The sequence below is a fragment of the Emydura macquarii genome, unplaced genomic scaffold (assembly GCF_026122565.2).
Source record: "Emydura macquarii macquarii isolate MOO-44397 ecotype Brisbane River unplaced genomic scaffold, CSIRO-AGI_Emac_v2 contig_1253, whole genome shotgun sequence".
Classification (NCBI taxonomy): domain Eukaryota; kingdom Metazoa; phylum Chordata; order Testudines; family Chelidae; genus Emydura; species Emydura macquarii.
This window is the reverse complement of record NW_027131390.1, coordinates 73,958,299-73,978,906: the sequence shown is the minus strand read 5'-3', so window position 1 is coordinate 73,978,906 and position 20,608 is coordinate 73,958,299. Positions and strand designations below refer to the sequence as shown.

The window sequence follows — 20,608 nt, the reverse complement described above, 5'->3', positions numbered from 1 at the left end:
AACCAGTTCCATCCTCCTCTCTCTTCTGTCTCCCAGCCCCAGTCACCTCGCTCAACCAGTCCTAGTCCCTCCCCAACTCCCAGTTTCTCGCTCCTGCCAGGCTCCAGTGCAAGTCTCCCCTCCTCAGATTCCATGTCCACATCTATTTCCCCTGTCCCTCCTCAGCTCTGGTTCTTGTCCTGTCTGCCTTGGATTCAGGCAGCTTCCCTCTCCTCACTGCTTGGGCCCAGAAGGGGGGGAACAATGAGAGCACAGGCACGACAGACTCCCAGCTCTCAGTTCCTACGCCCAGACTTGGACCCAGCATAGCCAAGAGCAGCTTAAAACTGCAACTGCAGGGAAAATCCTGTTCATCCCTTTCTAGCACTAGCTGGATTATGCTCAGTGCGTACAGAATCTTTGGGGATTTAGGCATTGAATCTCTAGCAAGTCTGTTGAGCACGTGCAAACTGCGATTTTTCAAAGGCTTATAACTTGCCAAATTCAGGTGGATTTTTACAGGAATGGCAAAAGGCATGTCTCTGACACCCCCGTCCCCCCCCGCCAAATTTGAAGTCTGTGCTCCAAAACATAGGAGTGCTACTGCCTCAGAGAAAAAGTAAACAGGAAATAATGTACTTTTCCCTAGTCTTGCTCTCAGAAACGGCTGAACCATCTTGGCTGAAATCTTTCAAAAGATTCAGCTTGAGGCAGACACCCAACATGTAAAATTTCAGTCTAAATGGTTAAAGTTTGGCAAAGTTAAAGCAACTAAAAACAAGATCTTATAAAAAGTTGTGTCAGGCAACCATAATAATAGATGATGCTACCAGCTCTGCCTACGAAAAACAGGGCCAGGGTTCAAGGACGCCTGTTGGTTGGTTACGATGAAGGTGGAGATATATGGGTGCAGGGTGGTAGAAGAGAGATAGCTGAGTGGGAGAAGAATGGATGAGTGTAGATGGGATGTTGAATGTCTTAACTGCTTATTTTCTTGCTTTTTATGGTTTTCGTTGATATAATAGGCAGTTTCCCAATCTTAACTCTAAACTAACAACCTTTTTTTGTGCAGGAATATATGTAAAAATGTATACATATATGCAGTCACTCTTTAAATACAGAAACATGAAGCATGAGGTATGTATATGATTACCTAATTTTACTGAAAATGGTAGCTCGTTGATAAGGACGCCCTGCTGAGTTCCACAACCTGGAAAGGTAGCTTTTATGAAACAAATAATTCTTGAAGAAATGAGTAACAATACAATTTTTTTCATACCAGTGACACAATATTTAGCTCTGTCATTTAAGTATAATTGCTCTATTTTTACAGTGTTACCACTATTGATAAATGTGGATTACATGGAATAAGAAAATTCTCCTTATGATAGTAAAGTGATTGTTTATTAAAAGGAGAAAACTGCTACTTACTCATTTCACAGTCTAGATTTAAAACAAATGCTTCTACTTATTATGGTAAATTTAGGTATGACATTTCAATGATTTTGTGGTCTAATATTTTTAAGATTCCAATACAGTCTGCTTCAGCCATATTTTACAGATAACACATGGGTTTATGCGGCTCACACTTTGCTTGTGGCCACTGTTTTGCTGTGTGGAAATACCCGTTTCTTCTTTCGAGAATAATTACAGCAAGAACACAAAAAGGTATGGTTTCTGCCAACAACCAGCCATGGCTAAATCTCTCCCCTACCCCCCAAAGGAGTTCCACTGTGGGAGTCATTTTGCTATTTTTAATGAGGAATTTCACCTCAAGTGCAATAAAAACTGGGGTGGGGGTGTAATTTTGTTTTTACTGAAGTGAGTTTTCCCTTAAAATCAGCTCATCATTTTATAACGAATGCAAACTTTTGGCTCCAAAAAACTTGACCTCTGGGTTTAAATATTCATTTCGGACTGACTCACAGCACAATATTACTTTTATTACATCTCAGCCACCTAAGCACAAAGCATTAAGTTATATAATGTTCACCTCACTGGTTGGGGTGAGGATCACAGGGGGACTGGGCAGTAGGGGCCAGGGCCCAGAATTCTCTGTCTCCTCTTCTCCCATTTATGCAGTGCTCTCCTCACCGTCTGTCCCTCTCCCTCTCCCTCCCCTCAGGCAGCACTTACGCTACTATTTATACTGGAAGGGTGGTGTACATGCTGGCATTGTGGGGTAAAGGACTTGAATCTTTGCTTCATTGCCCTTTCTGGCCCCATTTTGGGAAGCAGAAAGCCTGACAGGCTCACAGCTTCAATGGGATGGGTGTGGATGTGTTATATTGGGAACTCCTGAGCATACGCAGCCCAGTCTGGTGCCCATTCTACTGTCCCATCATTGGCCCCCTGAGATACACATAACAGGTTTCATAGAATGCCAGATGCTCAGTTTATCAGGGTTTTCAAGCTCCGGGAGCTCTTTCCCACTTGACAAAATATGTAAACAACCTAGTGGGTCTTCTAATCTTCCTCTTGGCCACTAGTGCTGTGTATTGGGGACTGTGTGCTTTAAGGGTTGAGCTTCCCAGACCGAGTCTAGGTAACTGTGAAGCTCAGTCCTTAAAGGGCACAGTCCCTAAGATCACATCGAGGGTGTCTGGCTGGGATGCATTCCTTGTCACAACTCTATCCTAAGCACCTGCCAGAACTTACAAAAGCAAAATATCATAAGGTACCTTTTTACTGGTTTGAATCATGGGGAGCAAAATGCTATAAGGGAGAGGAGAAAACTATTTGTAATATTGTCTCTTTCCATTTTGGACCTCTCTGGAGGGAAGCTGGTACAGAATGGACTGAAACAAATAATCATTGTCAAATATCAAATACTGTAAACTTTACAGTTCCTTGTGCCCCTGTGAAACCATCATCATAACCAGCACACTCACTAGCAATCTGAGTAGAGGCAGTGCACAGAATGGCATGGATTCTGAGCTACAATTTGGACTGCAAGGGAAGAGGGTGGACCCTAAGATTTGGGATTCGGAGTGGGGAAAGTGCTAGATTCCCAGATCTCTGGGGTAGAAGCTGGATCCCCAGAGGTGGAATGTGTGGGAAGAGCATCTGTGTATTCTCACAGACAGAGTTGCAGTATTGCCTATCCCAGGCATTCAAAATTCATGAGTCAGCCCATCCGAAACCATGAGATATTTTTAAACAAATCGTGTGTTGGTTTCTTTTTATTTACCATCTGTTTTGAGTCCATAGAGTTCATCCAGTCATGTTTTCAAGCTTTTCTCTGCAATCATGAGGGCTACAAACTTTTATTTTTTTAAAAAGAAAAAGTATGAGATTCTCATAGTCTCTTGATTCTAGGGTCTGAGGCTTTAAGAAAAACACTAAATATTGAGAAACTCAAGATAAAGTCTTAAGAGTCAGCAACACTGTCTTGTTTTGCACATCCATAGGGCAGCATGTGGAAACTTGCACTCTACTTTCCATGCTGTACATAATCTGTGGGTTAGCTTTCATCCTCCAGAGCTATCAGGTTAGCACTTTTCAGAAAGGCTAAACAAACACAAAAAATGAAAGAATCTAAAAGAAAATCCTGTAAACTTGGAAATGTCACCCCACAAGTTGGTTTGTATCACCGAGCTGCCTTCTATTTAGTAAAAACAGGGCCTGTTTGCAATTCAGTGTTTGTTTAACTCTCTTTTACAGTATAACATTGAATAGCTAGTCTGAAATCCTTCGAAATAATACAACATTAAGAAAAAATCCTGCAAACAGAGAAACAAACCAATTGGAACTTACATCAGGTAGATCCACCCTTCTCAATTAAACCACTGCTGACAGGCTGCAGAGCCTCCAGTGGCCAGGCATGAAACCAGTCAATGACTGTGCAGTTCACCAGCGCCAGAGATTTTCTTACTCTTGCTCTCAGTGTAAAACCCCCAGGGGAGAAGCACAAAATAACCTGGAAAGCAAAAATGTTAGGAACAGTATCAGCACCAAGGGCATAATGATTTTTGGAGTTCCCTCCTCCCAGCCCCAGCAAAACTTCAAAGTGGCTTCCTCCAGATCCATCAGTTCTCTCCCCATCCTCCCGCCTCTGCACAAGAGGGGAGGAGGAATCTCAAACACCCCATAGACATTCTTCTCTGACAGGCATGCACCATGAACTGTGCTGTTCTCAAAACAGCTAGCCATTCTACCCTCAATAAGAGGGGGTCATAGGACAATCATCCAGCTCCAAAGTCCCACTATAGCCATGCTCTCCAATTTCAATTATTCATTTCTGGTATTCAAAAATGGAAGCAACACACAGAGGTAATTGGTTTGTCATTGAGGGGTCTGAATAAGAAAAGACTGAGATGTCTCATGGTTTGTTGCTAACAATACCCATGCTTTATGTTTCCATTCTTCAAACTCAGACACTCAACTTCCCATTGAAGCATTCTGGGTATTCTTATTAAAGGATTCAATGTTTTATTATAATCTGCTAGAATCAGAATTACCAGTAGAGAGCATTCAAAACACCATGTGCAACTGCTTCGATAGTATTTTACTAAAGGCACTTCCCTAATTCATGTATAACCTTGACTATTTTACTCACCTCTTTATTCCTAAAGGAACTTAGGTCTCATCGGGTTTTGCTAGCTCCCTCACAGGAATAAACATTCAAGTCTCTTCTCTGTAAAAGTAGTTTATTCGATCTCTTAACTGCATGGTGGTTTCTGATTCCCATCTTAAGTCCCCAGATCTTATGATAAGCCCTCTGATGTCCCCTTCCTTTCTTTAATTCTCACCCCTTGTTTCCTTTTTTTTTTTTTTTTTTTTTAAATTGTCTTATGCACCACTCCATTTTTTGCCACATGGCACCCTCAGTGCTCACCCCAATGTGATGGGTATTTCTTTTATTACATCACAACACCATGGAAATCATTTTTTTCTATTAGGGTAGATTGGCAATTGTCCTCTGCTTCCACCAGTGTTGCTCACCAACTCAAGGAAGCTAAGCATGGTGAATGTCAAGTTTTAACCACTTCCCTGCTAACAAATATGCTAGGTACATCTAGAGATCCTATTGATTTAAAGAGATATCCATTTAAAAGAGCAGCATTTTAAAGGAGGAGGCTGTAAAGTAACAAAAAGAAAAGCAGTAAAAACAACCCTGATATATTCTTTTCTTCATCTTTGATTTTATTAGATTTTGTGTAACAAACAATGTTCTCGCAGAGACAAACCAGAATTAATTTGGCAAATTCAGTCTTGGTGTAATTCCACTAACTGCAGTGCAGTTATACCAGGGATGAATAGGGCCCAATATGTGCATTCAGTAGATACAGGTAGTGAGCGAGAACAATACAATCTTTAAGAATTAAACAGTGTCATATTTTATTTTTCATATACTTTACTGTCATTTCAAAGGGGCAGTGGCAGCTTGAAATAAAATCACAACTTCTCTTTGAAAGTTTACCGCTTGCTTTAGTTATTTAGTAACACTAAAAAATTGAAGAAGATATTGGGGGAAAAATAGTTTTTCAGTTTGTTTGCTTTGTGAATTTGTCAGAACTTTATGAATAGTCAGTTTCTCTGTTTCCTTTTAACAGTCAGTTAGTTAGTCCTGCCCCAACAAGACTTTTATAAATACTAACGGAGGACCAAAACAACCCTTAACTTTTAAAAGTCTATAGAAAAAATATCAGGACATACTATTTAAAGGGTGCTCCATCAGAAACTGGAATTTTAGAAGTTAGCACATTAGAAACAAATTAAGCTGACAATTAAAATAAGCAGGCCCTAGTGACAATGATACTGGTGCGTGAAGTTTTAGCAAGATGCATTAGCATTTATAATAGCATTCAGGAAGCCCAGGCAATGTATTTGCTTTTCATAATAAGATACTACTGCAATTTTATCCATCTGAGACTAATACAGCCATAAATGACTCTACTATGCCAGCCAATCCATGTTGCACCCAACCATGTACACAGCTGGATACCAACAAACACATGGTGTATTATGGAGATGGGCAATATAAATGGAGAACTCTGAAAATTAATTTGGATGAGATATATTTGAACTCAGAAAACATTTTGAATGACAATTAAAGATGATGCTTTAAAAGAAGTGATCCTCAGAAACTGTGGAGGAGAAGTGTTGGTGCTTAGTCAAAGTCATCCACCCTTTTTCAGTCTTGCTGACTCCATCACAAACCCCTGCTCCCTCCATATTACCAACCCAACATTCAAGAAACCAGCAACCTCTCAGCTGAAGGCTGGATGTTTTTGCATTCAGATTTACCACACGCTGGAGCATCGTTGCGCTCTCTCAAAATAAAAACCACTATATATTTCTCCCCCCTACAGTTGCAAATAGCTGCAGCCTGTTGACCTGTCTAATTGTGACTCTAGCTTTAACCACTAGGAAGTAAACTGTGTCTTTCGGTTTCATATGAATTACATTAATCTCTGACTAACAAAGTGGCATGTGCTTTTCATTTTCATCTTCTCTTCAAAGTGAAAGGGGACATCTGGAAGCTCACATTTGGATTATTAAAAATTCCCACTAAGAACACTCCTATCTCTAACCTTGTATGGGAGTGGGACACTCATCTAGACTCACTTAGGATATATTTACATTGCAATTAAAAACCTGCAGCTGGCCCATACCAGCTGACTCAGGCTTGGGGGGGAGGGGGGACTTGGGCTGAGGGACTGTTTAATTGCAGTGTAGATATTTGGGTCCTAGAGCCTGGGCACCCTACACCGTAATTAAACTGCCCTTTAGCCCAAGCCTTGTGAGCCCAGGTCAGCAGGCACAGGTCAGTCATGGGTGTCTAACTGCAGTGTAGACGTACTCTAAGGGGACCAGAAGGAAGCTTCAGACAGTAATTTCCTTATTTTCCCATGAAAGCATCTCCTCTAAGTGCTTGAGCTCTCAGTCACATGCTATTGCTGAAGCTAACCTGTTGAAAAGCTGTAGATTACCCTTAAAACCGGGTTAAGCAGAGACTAGGGCTTGATCCAGTGGCCTCCCGTCAGCTATAATGTGAGTTTCAGAACCCCTGTAAGTAGCTGTTTAATGCCCAAAACACAAGTTTAAAAATGATTTGTTTTTAATTTTGTATTTTTGCCATGTTAAAAATCGAAACAAAGATGAAGAAAAGGATGTTCCTTAGCCCTTTCAAAACTGGCATGTTCTGGGATGCCAGCTGCAGAATTCAGAACTGAAGGTCAGTGCTTGCAGAATTTGATGGCAGATAGAAGACCAATAAAGATTAAAGCGTTCCCGAAGCTATTCATCATCTGAATAAAGGCAAAGCAGCAGGTATTGATCACCTCTCTGGAGAAAGGTTGAAAGGAGGTGGTAAGGTCACTACACAGAGGTTATACAAGATCTGTGGAAGAAGTGGAATCAAGATCAAGTGACAGTCATGAAACCAAGGAATCAATGTTCTATACACAATATACAAACTATAGCACAGCTGAAGGGCAGTTTCACAAACTGCAGTAAATACCAAGTCAATGTGTTATATGGCCCATGGAGATCCAGATATGACCCACAGACAATGAAAAGGGAAGTCATGATACCACCCTTGGTTGTTATGCATGATCATTTTAATGAATTAGCTAGGCAGTTTGTTGAGTTGGATCAGGATCCTATGCAGTACAGAATGGATCTGCAGCTTCTTTCAATTGATGAACCAAATCTAAATATAAAAAGCATGATCGTAAGTGACATTGTGACTTACAATGCCAAACAATTGCATAGAGTTTTATCTGTAGTACACATGATTAATAGGCAGCAAACATGCCAACTTCTTGGGAAGAGAATAAATAGCTGCATGAAAGGAACTCAGAGAATCAGAGGCATGAGGACAGAAGGGTGTTGTCTCTATTGCGCTCCCATTTAGGTTCAGGAAACATTTTTCCCCATTTCTGATCCAGTACTGAATACAGTGCCGTTTGGTGCCTGAACTAAAACCATATGGGCAGTTTCTACTTACTACCACTCAGGCCCGCACATCATTGGGAAAAAATAACAGCCTGCACTGCCTATTATTATAGGGTATTCTACTGTATGGGTGCAGTGCTGTGGAGCCAGTATCAGATATTTCAAGAAAGACCTATCAATACCATGACGTCACAAATCGAAGAATGGATATGCAAGGAAGACAACCTATTACAAAACAGAAATACTTAAAAAAATGCTCCAAGACTGGCCAAAATCTGGCTGAAAATCTCTGCTTGTGCGGTGTCAGAAAGAAGATTGTTATGCTTAACTCCACATGAAAAAAGCTAAATTTATGTCCTTTTGTAATTAAACAATATCATCAAAAAGAATGTTAATCAAAAGACTGACATTTAAAATGTGAAATGAATTTAGAAAACTTCAAGACATTCCTAAAACAAGCCTGCAACATTAACTCTTTGCACCCTTTATTTTATTTTATATCGTTAAAGGAAAATAATTCATGAAGAATCCCATTCGTTTAAATGAATGACACCATTTCAGTCATCAAGCTTGGTCCAGTCATATTTATCTTCACTAACAAAACAGTGCATCTGAACCAACTTTTGGCAGGGTTTGAGTTATTCAATATGTTAAATTACTACTTTATAACTGAACACCAAGGGGGAGAACTGAAACAAATACCCCCAGGTTAGCATTTCCACTGAGCACTTTGCTAAATCCCATCACACAGTTATTCTCACCATATGTGATGAAATGGGAATTTTCTGCCATATTCTTATGAATCCTATCCATGCCTCAGTTTCCCTCTGTACTTTGCACGGCTCCTCTCTGAGTACACTGCTCCTGGAACAGTACCAGAGGCATGGCTGTGAGTATGAGTGAAAGAGACCTCTAGCAGTCTGGGTGGAATGATTGGGTCATTAAAGAACTGCTTGAAACCGACCCAAATCAACAGAGGATTCAGAAAGACAGAAAGACACCCCCCCCACCCCCCCCTGACCTCAGTGACTGAACAATCAAGGCCTAATAGTGGGAAAACCCCAGCAGGCACAACATGTGAACTGAGCTGGAGAACAAAGGGAAATAGGATATCAGATGTCTGGAATAAGGCTGCCCTTTGGAGGGGATTAAGGGCTCTCACCAAGAACTGGCGAAGGACAAAGAGACAGAGGAACAGAGATGGAGTCCAGCACACCTTGGCTAACCTAAGAACTTCCAGATGCTATATGCACATGACTACTAAATGGTTACCTTGTTTGAAAAGGTTACCCGTGTCACTGCAAATACCCACTGCAGGCGTTGCGCTCTGAAGGGGGATGCAGTACAAGTCTCCTGCAGGAGTCTGGCTTGGTTGCATTCGCTGCAGGGACCACGGAGAGAGAGAGGGCTCACTGGTGCCTGAAGGCCTAGGTATTGGAGTCTTGGAGGCCAAAGGTCTCCTCTGGACCTGTGTATATCCTTGTGGCTGACACAGTAAAGGGGTCATTCCCAAGAGACCGGTTATAGGCTGGGCATAGACCAGACCCCATGGATCCGGACCCCAGGATTCTAATTTCCTACATAAATCTGGCTGCTGAAAGAGTTATGTGGGCTTGATTTTCCTCTCATTTACATTGTTTTTACACCAGCATAACTCCCGTGACTTAATACTCACTCCTGATTTACACTGTGGCAAGTGCTTTTAAGAATGTTAACCATGTGTCAATAATAACTACATTTGGAATATAACGTTACAACACTAGAGGACTTGAGGATGGAAGAGAATGGATCATTTCAAATATTGTTAGAGCAGTGGGTTCAAGCATAGTCAGAGAACTGGAAAACACCATCACCTTTAGAGTAGCCTTTCATACACAGTGTTAAAAGTCTAATTCAAGTTGATGCTAAACTCTAACTGCTTCATTTTCTCTCATTTGAACGTTTCACAGAATGCTGCTGCGAACACCTATATGCATCAGTAACTTCACTCATGCAAATAGTCCTATGAAGTCAATGTGATTACTTACATAGTAAGGTTAGTCATGTGCATGTTGGCAGGGTCTGGTCCAGTAATTGCACCCAACCCATTCTAACGGATTTGAATCTGCAGAAATAGCTGTAAGTATTCCTTAAAATCAATACCAACATTATGATGTCATTTCTGTCAAACTTCTTCATCCCTCAGTAAAAAGAGAACAATAAACAGTGATCCTAGTCAGTGATCCTAATTTACTCTTGTCTTGCGGGTATTAGGAGGATTAAAAGGATGATTTTTAGAGGCCTCCTATAACTAGATTCTTCACATAAAAAAATTCATCAATACATTGATTTTTCCTCACTAACAAAGATAATTTACCACAAACACTGTGTTTATGAGAATTCATTCTGCCATACTTCAGCCTGGAGGAGTTATTTGTCAATTGGAAAAGAAAAAAAGTTATCATTCCGATTTATTATCCTTCCTCTCCTTAAACTGTCAAAAAATTCTGTCAATAAAAAATTGCCAGCCATTCTCTCTCAAATCTGTCTGACCAACCACTCGTAATTCCATCCTTACAGAAGAAATGATGCTATCCACTTCGTCTTCACTGTATAAGTCAGGGATATCACCTGCAAACACGAGCATTCTGCTTAGCAATATAAGGTCATTACATAGAACTCATAGCCTTTTCCACCTCTTGTAGCTTTTTCAGCACCGCTCACTTAGAGATCCCAAAGTGTTTAACAAAAATGATCACTTAAGCTTCCACACCCCTGTGAGATCAATGTTATCACCTTCTTTCAGATGGGGAATCTAAAACAGAAAAAGATTAAGGGCTAAATGGTGAACCGCTTACTGCTGCTGGTGAGCAGTTACTTGCCCAAGTAGTAGCACTGAAATTAATGAGACTACTTGTACAAATAGTTGCTCGCTTGTGGGAGTAAAAGGTTTTCAATTTGGCTTGAAGTGACTTGCCTAGTGTTATGCACTAAGGATGTCTACACAGCAGCTAGAAGGTAGACATACATACACTAGCTCTGTGTAAGGGATTGGGGTGTAGGCAGTCTGGCCTAGCAGTCACAGCTGGGCTGAGGTCTGCCTACCAGGGCCGGGAGTTGCCAGGAGGAGTTGGAGGAATTACAAGGCCAGGTCCTGTAAAGAAGAGTCAGGGTCAGAGTCAAGCTGGGTTCAAAGACCAGATGCAGTATCAGGTTACAATCCAGAGGCAGGAGTCAGGGTCAAAGTCAGACTGGAGTCAGAGATCAGCTATCGGGAGACAAGGCAAAATCTGGCATTGCAGCGAGGCCAAAGTTTCTGTAGTTGCCCAGACAACTTCCTGGGGCAACCCCTGTGGTTAAGTAGGGGCACTTAGCCAACCAGAGGGCCACAGGGTATTGTCACTCTGGATCTTGTAGGTGGTACTTCCTGCAGTGCCTACTCTCCACAATGCTCACTGGCTGTGCCTCTGCATAGCCTCTTGGTGGCACTATGGAAATATCGGCTGTCCCAAGCTCTGCAGATCTTTTAATCTCTGGGTCTTTATGCTCTGTTTGAGCAAGTGCCTAAAAATAAGAGTGTGGCTGCAGCAGCATGGGTTGGGTAGGACAGGACTATATTTAGTCTTCTAGCCTGCCGCAACCCCACTGCTATTTTCAGACCCTAACTCAAGCAGACCTAGCAGGTATGTCTACCTGTGCTGGGATTACACCTCTCCCATCAGTTGTGTAAACATACAATAAATCCCTTAAGAAGGCAGCATGATTTAATGGATAAGACACAGGCCTAGAAGTCTGAAGACCTGTGCTTGATTCCTGGTTTTTCCACTGACTTGCAGTGTGACCTTGAGCAAGTCATGTAATAGTTCTGTGCCTCTATTTCCCCTTCCACCCCTTTCTGTCTTGTCTTTTTAGACCAAATTCTATGGTGTAGGGACTGCTTCTCACTAGATGTTAGTACAGCACCTAGCACAATGGGGTCTGGTTTTCAATAGGTGCTACTGTCATATAAATAACTAACAACAATATAGTTGGTGGCAGAAATAAAATCCAGGACTCCTGATTCTCAGTTTCCTGCTCTAGCCACACAGCCTGTTTTACAAATCATATTGCATGTGAAAGATTTTGTATTACTTTAAATGTACATTTCTTTAGCTATTCTTTTATCTAAGTTCTAATTATTATATTGATCATTTACTATTCCTACTACATTATTCACTCTCTCTGCCTCTCTTAAATAAATCAAGCTGTACTTCTCCTTTGCATCTCCTAAGCTTTCTTTTACCTCAGTAAAACTCACAGGAAATAAAGTTTGATTCCTCTCTTTCCTTTTTATTTATTTATTTTTAGTTAGTAGGTGCTTTTGATTCACTAAAAGCTTTTTTTTTTTCCCGTCTTTCTTTCCACCTTTGTGCTTTCTCTCATCTAGAACAGGCTCTTTTGCTGTCTCTTTGCTACTTCAATCAAAATGATGGTAGGCTGACTCCGACTTACTTGGCTTGGATAGCAGTTAATTTCTTGCTTTTATCCAGAATTTCACCACGGGAACCTCTCTCATTTTCCCAGTATATCTACCTCCACTGCGCTCTTCAGTGATTATCACCAGCACAATTTACCTCACATGTCAATGCAAACACTGATCCATGAACTAGACAGATTACAAAAGAGAGGTAGTATGTACAATGGTGACAAAAATTAATTCAATTCTTTCATGATATCTTTATCTCCAAAGCATAAATTCTAACACAAAAGGCTTGGTTATGCCCTCCAGCCAACAACTGGACAGAACATCTCCCTCTATACCCACACAGATATAATTGGCCCCCACCCCAGGATCACAATGGATCCAAAGATTGCCGTCTTTAAAATGGACTGACTGGCCTTTGAACTTCCTCTGTTCTTCCTGGAAATACAATAAAATAAATATGTGAGCTGGTAAAAGGAAAAATCTCCTCTGAAAATTTTCTAACACAAAAAAATGTAATTGAAACATTTTATTCTTAAGTTCTTAATTTTTCATTTCAATTTATGGTTTGAAAACAAACATTTTGTTTTATGATTTTTCAGTTTAAGAATTTTCTGTCCTCCTCCCAATGCCATTTTTCTTCCTTTTTTCTGCTTTACTTATAACTCCACCACTTTTTAAATGTGACATAATTTCCTCAATTTTTGAAAAGTTTCAGACTGGCAATAATACAGTGTATTAATTTTCCCTTTTAGCACTCGAACTTTTCCAAAGTTGGAATAGTTTTTAAAAGTAAAAAGTGGAAAATAAAAGCAAAAGCTTTAGCTATGATTCTACTGATTCAGTGGTAAAAAAAAGGGGGGGGAGGGGAAGTGGGAGGGGGAGGGGGAGTGGGAGGGAGGAAGGGGGGGGAAATCCACAATTTTGATTTGGTTTGGTTTAAAAAAAACAAAAAACATTTCCTGTCAAAACATTTTGAGCAGCTCTAACAGGACCAAATACACACAAAATCATCTAACTTCAAAGTTGTTTCTTTCAGCTTTTCCTCCCTTTATTTCTTTATCTTTTTCTTTTCTTCCATGTCTGTCTCTGCTTCCATTCTACTTTTTTCATCCCATTTTCTCTTTTGCTTCCTTCTTGTGTTCTCTTTCTGTCTCTCTCTAATTACTCAGCTCCCCTTCTCCAGAGTATCTTTTACCTCTGTCCTTCCCCAGATTCCCCTCTCCCATCAGCTTTATGTCCTTCCCCATATCTCTGTTGTACTTCACTCTCTGGTTTCCTCTTCCCTCTCCAACTTCTAATATTTTCCCTTCCCTGAAATCTTTCCCCAAAATATTTGTTCCCCTCATTATCTTCTTTAACCCCACAGACGCTCTTCATTACCTGATGTTCATTTCCTAATCTGCTTCCCCCATCCCTTTCTCTCTTTTGGCTCCCCTCTCACTACACGTTTAGTAGCAGACACTGGCATCCACTTCCACTGCCCTTGTTTTAGGGTAGGCTCCTGCATGTGGGATTTTTTTCTTTGAAAGGTCTCTCTCCTTCAGGATTCTCTTCTCTGTGTAGCCTACAATTTAGTGGGCTGTTCGTGCTCTCTTTCTAACTCAAACCTACCATTACAACAAGGCAGCCAAGCAAGAACCAAAAGATCAACATTGCCATTATGCACTGGTATGAGGTGTTCGCTAGATATGGTACAACAGGAGCATAGACCACTATACCAGACTGTTGCATACAACAGTTCAAGCTTTGGCTATATCAGCACATTCCTGTGCCCAGAATGCAGCACTAGATTTTATGATGGATATGAAATTAACTGCAATGATGTAAGCAGCATCGTTAGTAACAGGAGACAGTTTGTATCATCACTGTTACGTGCTTAATCTCTCAGTTTAGGAATCAAGAGTCCACCCCTGCTGCTTCTTATCTAGGGTGTCACTCCTGGCAACAAATCTGAGGTTTTATTACCTGATTAGCTACAAAGTTAATTTGTTAGAAAAGACATAGCACTCATCTGAATTATTAAGGTGCAACTATTTCATGATTAATACGAATGGGAGATCAAAGTAAATTAAGATGAGATGGTCTTAATTTTTGGTCAGTAATTCATTTACCCCTATAGAGATTTGTGGATTTTCATTTTATATTTTATTTTAAGTGATAAAAAACTCAATCTTACTGTCATGGATTTCAGTGCTGCACAATGGGGCCCCAATCTTAGTCAGGATCTTTAGGTGTAATACAAATAAATAATAATGAAGAGATCTACTTAATATCAAAATTTCTAAAATGTTTTAGAACTTATATCACAGAGATTCAGTGCTACTTCTGATTTTTCAATCAGTTCCCCACACGCAGCAATACACAGGTGTCTTGACCTTAAATTTAAGTAATTATCATTAAAGATCTCATACTCCATTCAAAGGCATCTGCAGCTCTCTCACTATCTAAAGCCATTATTCTGCATGTAGTTCCTTTTTTGTTCTCTGCTTCTTTGGACCTATTCCAAGATTTGGTTGGTTATTATTTAAACCCTTTCTCAGTATGTTGGTGAGTCGGTATTTTGTGCTCTGCCTCCCATGATTCATGGATTATTCCACTCTCAGTGAGATATTTTCTATATCCATTCACAGCCTTTACTCGTCCCACATATTGTAAATATAATGCCCATCTAATCAATCATTATTTCTATATCTCAAAATAAAACAATCCTTTCCTTATTAAGTTGGGCAAATTAGTCAAATGAATGTTTTCTAAAACTTGCTGCCTTTTTAGGTCCTTTGGCTCCCAGCCTGTTTTTTCTCCCCACCCTCTTTATATTCCTTTAAATTGCAAACAGTACCAATTTAGATCAATTAATGCTTATGGAGATATTTTAGTCTTCCTGTTTTTACCATAATAATTTAGTTTTACAGATGACAATGACTGTGTAAAGAGCATTCCTTCCAGTAAACCAGAGTCAGGGGTGGCAGAGGTTTCTGACCATTCCCCCCTCCCCCCAAAATCTGAGCTCAATGGATTTTACTTTCGAAAGAACAGCAATCGCATAAAACGGAATGTGGTATAGTTAAAAAAAACCATAGGGCTTTATATATATTAGTGCTTCTACAGCTGATTTGCTGTATTACGTTGAGTAAACTACTGCTTAGCATCTCTGTGCCTCAATTTATCAATCTGTGCAAAGGCTAAGAAATTGTACCCACTTCAAAGAGTTGTTGTGAGGCTCCGTTTGTTAACTGATGTTTGTGAACCCGAGATCCTCAACTGAAAAGTACAAAATGTTATAATGCAACCAGTAATAAGAATAATGAATTGCAAAATGCCATGTTTGTAGCTTCCATATAAAACAAACACGCAGACAAGGGTTTGATTCTGCTCCCACTTACAGCAGTTTAAGGTCCCAGTTCAGTAAGGCACTTAAGCCCCTACCTAACTTTAACCACATGAGCAGTCCCATTGAAGTCTGAGATACAGCATACATGCTTAAAGGTAAGAACGTGCTTAGGTACCTTTCTGAACTGGAATTAGGTCAAGTAACTCAAGTAAAGCCAGTGGCGTGACTTCATGGTAAAAATAGAATCAGAATCTGGCACATCTGGCACAGATTCCACTCCCCCTCCAAAAATGTGTTTTTTAAAAAATAAGAAATCTCATATTTTAATTCAGTGCTTTCTCTTTGAGTCATCTTAGAGTATTCATTAATTAATGCAATTCAGTACAGTCTGCAGCGCTGCATCTGTTACTCTATGGAGTCTCTAGCACAAATCCTGTTCTGGTAAATTCTTACTGCTGTCCTAATGGAGCAAATGGCTAAAGACAGAATTCTCTCTCATGTGTATGTGATATATATGCAATTAAATTCCTGTTATAGTGAAGCATCACTGTCAGCAGAGATTATTTTAATGGATGTACAGTAGTACTCTAAACTAAGTCTTCACCATCTGTTCATCTTAATTATAAATGCAAACACAACATATCTTACATTAGCATCAGAACATAGTGAAATATCAGTGACTGAAATGCCCGTACATACTTTTTATACAATGCTGAATGCATCTGTGCCATTTTTCCTCCCCCTCCCACCAAAACACAAATTGGGACAGGGGAAGGAAAATGCTTATTCCTCACAGATAATTTCCTGACATGGTTGAATATTTTCCTGGCAAACAAGGATTAATTATAGAGAATTTTAATATATTGCGCCCCAGAACCCTTTTAAAAAATATGCAGTGCAGTAGGACTGCCACTTAATTCTAACTCTTTCTAGTTGCCTTAGTTTTTTCCCTGTTTAGCCATCAAAAGCTGTGAGAAACAGCAAATGCACTCTAATCCTGTCTAATAAATCACTAGCCAGCTGAAAAAAATAAGCAGGAATAAACTTGAGCTTTTCTATTTTTATAACTGAAATTTTAAAGAGACACTACCATACATTTCCTTTTTGATATGGCTCTTTATAGTTTGACAAACTCATTCCTGGGAAGAAAATAAAACATGTCAGACCATGGTCTAGATGATGGAAGTATGGATCCATATCTCCTTCAATGTCATTGTCATATGCGAGTAGGTGTTAGATTCTCACAGTATATATTATATTGGAGCAGTAGCACCAGTATAGTTAACATTGAGACTGGTTTACTGTTTAAAGCCCATTTTTCAAAATGCTCTAAAATCCATATGTTGACTCAGATTATCTTGAAAATTGCTGTGTCTCTTGGGGATCCAGGGTAGGATTAGTCAGCCGAAATTGAGGTTGCTTGATTAAGGGATTTTAGAGATACAGGCCCCCTAACTAATATGAAACCAGAATTTTATTGTTCTTACAGCTTTTTTTTTTAATTTTATTTTTTTTATTTTGCGCACATCTGGGACTCAAACTATGACTCTGATCCTCCCAAACTGATATCACCCAGCTGGGAGTGATCTCAACTATTGTCTGGCACCCACTGATTAATAAATACTTATGAAGTTATTCCAGGTAAAAGTCGGCTCTACAGTGTGACTCAAACCAAGCTGACATACCAGAAAAAGTCATTTGTGGATGTACAGCAGAACTGGGGCTCTGTTGTATGATTACAGTGTTATTGCAGGCACCCTCACAGCAGGATAAGTGGGTGACTCATGGTGACATGCTGTGGCCACTGAATCTGAGTGGTACTCATGTACTGTAAGTACATACCTGCCCTTAGCGGCTTTCTGAGAATGTGTTGTGCCCATCGGTAGATGTCTTCCTGCATTCCACCAGGGTTCATTCTGGAAGATTTGATCTGAGAACAAAGCTTCTGGTTTAAGAGCCAATATTTCAAAGTGCTCTAACTCTGGTTAAAGGCAAACCAGGCAAATTCTGGTTTTATTTTTAAAGTATTGTCAAGGAAAACAACTTTAATTAAATAAAGGGAAGATGAAAGTCTCTAGTAAGCAGGAGCATTAGGGTAATGTAATCATACCCCATGCTGATCACCTGTTTCCTGAACAATGGGATTGTGTGTGAGCAAAGCAAATCAAGAAACTGTGACTTTCATTCATAATTTCATCCATTTCAAAGTGGTTGCTGAGTATTAAGAAATGCACCCATAGGACAGAGCTCTATTCTAAGGACTGGTGTAAGGTGCCACTGACTATTTCAAAACATGAAAAATAAAATACAGAAAACAAATTTCTACTTTCTACAATAATTCCATCCAATCAATACAGACCAAGTGATCACCCTATCACTTTTACCCATTAAAGAGCTGTAGTTCCTGTGAAAAGGGGGTCTGAAGGAAATGTCAGACAGTAGAAAAATCTTAGGCACGTGGCCCTTTTTATAACAGTCATGACACACCACAGCTATCGGAAAAAAAAAAGAACTCAAGCAGCGTACAAACTAAAATAAACGCTTAGAAATAATATTTTAACCCCAAGATAAAGAATGTTCTAGATCGTTTTCATTTCTGTTAAAATGGAAATCCTGGTATAATCTTAACTGTCATGTTGCTACTGCCCTAGCATAATATTGCTGTGCTACAATAGGATTTGGGGTTATTTGATCAAGAGTTCAATATATGGTCCCCATATTATGAGCTGCTTTTAATTTTCAGAATGCTTTAAAATCCATGTGCATAATGAGATTATCTTGAATATTGGTATGCCTGACAGGGGCAGGGATACTCTTGATGCAGGCATTCCTCAAATGTCGCACCTCGTAATAAGAAGCTGATCTTAATATTCAAATTGCTCTAAAATCTATGGGCCTACCAAACCTATCTTGAAAACTGATATTTGACAACAGGGACTGGTACAGACTTTGGGAGAGGGTGAAGGAGAACACCCACTGAGGTGAATGGGTCATTTCACACCTCTCAGAGCTACTGTATCATGCTGAATTCATCTCCATGGGGTTTCCAGATGAACTGAGATGAATGGGTCACTTCACACCTCTACAATCCTTTTATGCTATAGAGGGTTGTGCAGCGTGTCCCTTCCCACTACAATAGCGCCCAAAGGGGAATAGTGTCTGGGGCTCCCCTCACTTCCCCATGCTGCCTCTAGCTGATAGGTGTGCGCCTCACAGCCTGTTGGTTACCACTTTCCTTCCTCCCCAACTCTTACTGGGGGCATGTAAGAACCAGGAGGAGGGCAGAGCTGGTAGCTGAGTGGCATTGAGGTGTTCCCTGGAAGCCTCCTTCTGCTCTCAGTTTACACCCACCTCTCTACCACCACTTCCTCAAGACAAAGAAAACTCACTGCCCAAAACCATAACCTTCCAGAATGCTGAGTGCATGTATGCGTAACCCACAAAGTCAGGCAATAAAGAGTTACAACACACACCCACTCTACTCTTTTTGAGTGACATTTTAGTGCTCTCTTCTTCCCAAAGAGATGGAGCCCTGCAGAGACACAGCTTATGGTTAAAATAAAAAACTGTCAGACCATGTCCTCAGTAATGGAAAAGGCAGCTTTAAGTGGGTTTAGCGAACACCAGCTGGCTACACCAAGCCTCTATTTGACCACTTCACCTACCATCCACTTATCACTCCAGATTGCCTGATGGTACCACCCCATGCCCCTTGTCCAAAGAATTCCCTCTGGAACAACATCTGCACTTACCCCAGCATTGTCATGTCTGCTACCAGCCTGCTGTAAATCCCCACAGCAAGAATAGACTATTGTGCTCCTCAAGTTGCAAACCCACACAACTCATCACAGAAACGAGGGGGTCCGTGATCCCTTTGGGTGCAGATCCACAACTCTTCATGTCATAGTGTGAGCTGTGGCAACCTGCTGCCAATAATCGCTATGCAAATGACAGCGGTATTGACTAATGCAGGGAAGTGCAGCTGGAGTCCATGCTGACAAATGAGTATACACAACACACCCCATAAAATGGCACATTTACTGAGTTGTTCCTCAGTTCTGTTTATTATAAGGCAGCACTAGCTGAAACTTATTTCTAGAGGGGAATGAGGCACTGTTTGTCAAGAGTTACTTTGCATTAAAGTTGTTGGGCAATGCATATAGACCCGCACATACACCTATACACACACACATACACACAGACACTTTGGGCCAAACTTACAAAGGTCTTAGGTGTGTAAAGATGCAGATAGATGCCTAGTGGGATTTTCAAAAGCACCTGAGCAAGTTAGGCATCTAATTCCCATTGAAACCCCTATTACCAAATCCAATCTGGATGTGGCTCAGAATGATGGAAATCCATTCTCACAAATTTTTCACCCAAGGTGAAGGAAAGCTCAGGGCTGGAGGAAGTGGATCTTGTGCGATTTATACTAATTTGGGCCTAAGCCTTATGGAAAGAGCTGGTGAGATTTCAGAGTTCTCAAACCTGAATACCAACCCTACTCCTAGTTCAGCCTGAAATCCTAATTCCAAACTCTGGCCTACAATCAATCCAGATTCAGATACCTCCTCCTCAGACCACCCTTCGTATCAATATGGGAGACACAGTAGTGTAAATACTTGACATCAAAAGATAAGTATTGCATATTGTAAGTCAACGCTAAAGTATTTTATTAGATAATCCCTCACCCATTTTTTCTAATTCTTAGAACTCTATAATATGCACTTCCTAAGAGATGGTTTGTTAGGTATCAAGTTATTAAGAAGGCCAAATGCACCCAAACCCAGGTGTGCAATGCAAGACTGCAGATTACCATGCTTGATGTGGGCTCATTAAACATTTTATCGCTCATAAGTGTCTATGATACCCAGCCTCATGAATACAAAAGCAAGCCTTCAGCTACTTAGGTAGAAGTAGGTTTGGCAGGGTATCTCCCCACAATTTTTTAC

At 40.4% G+C, this 20,608-nt stretch overlaps 1 pseudogene; it reads right to left on the bottom strand.

The window, feature by feature from the left end:
• LOC137152986 (dynein beta chain, ciliary-like) overlaps positions 1-20,608 on the bottom strand; it is a 201,167-nt pseudogene that overhangs the window by 71,827 nt on the left and 108,732 nt on the right.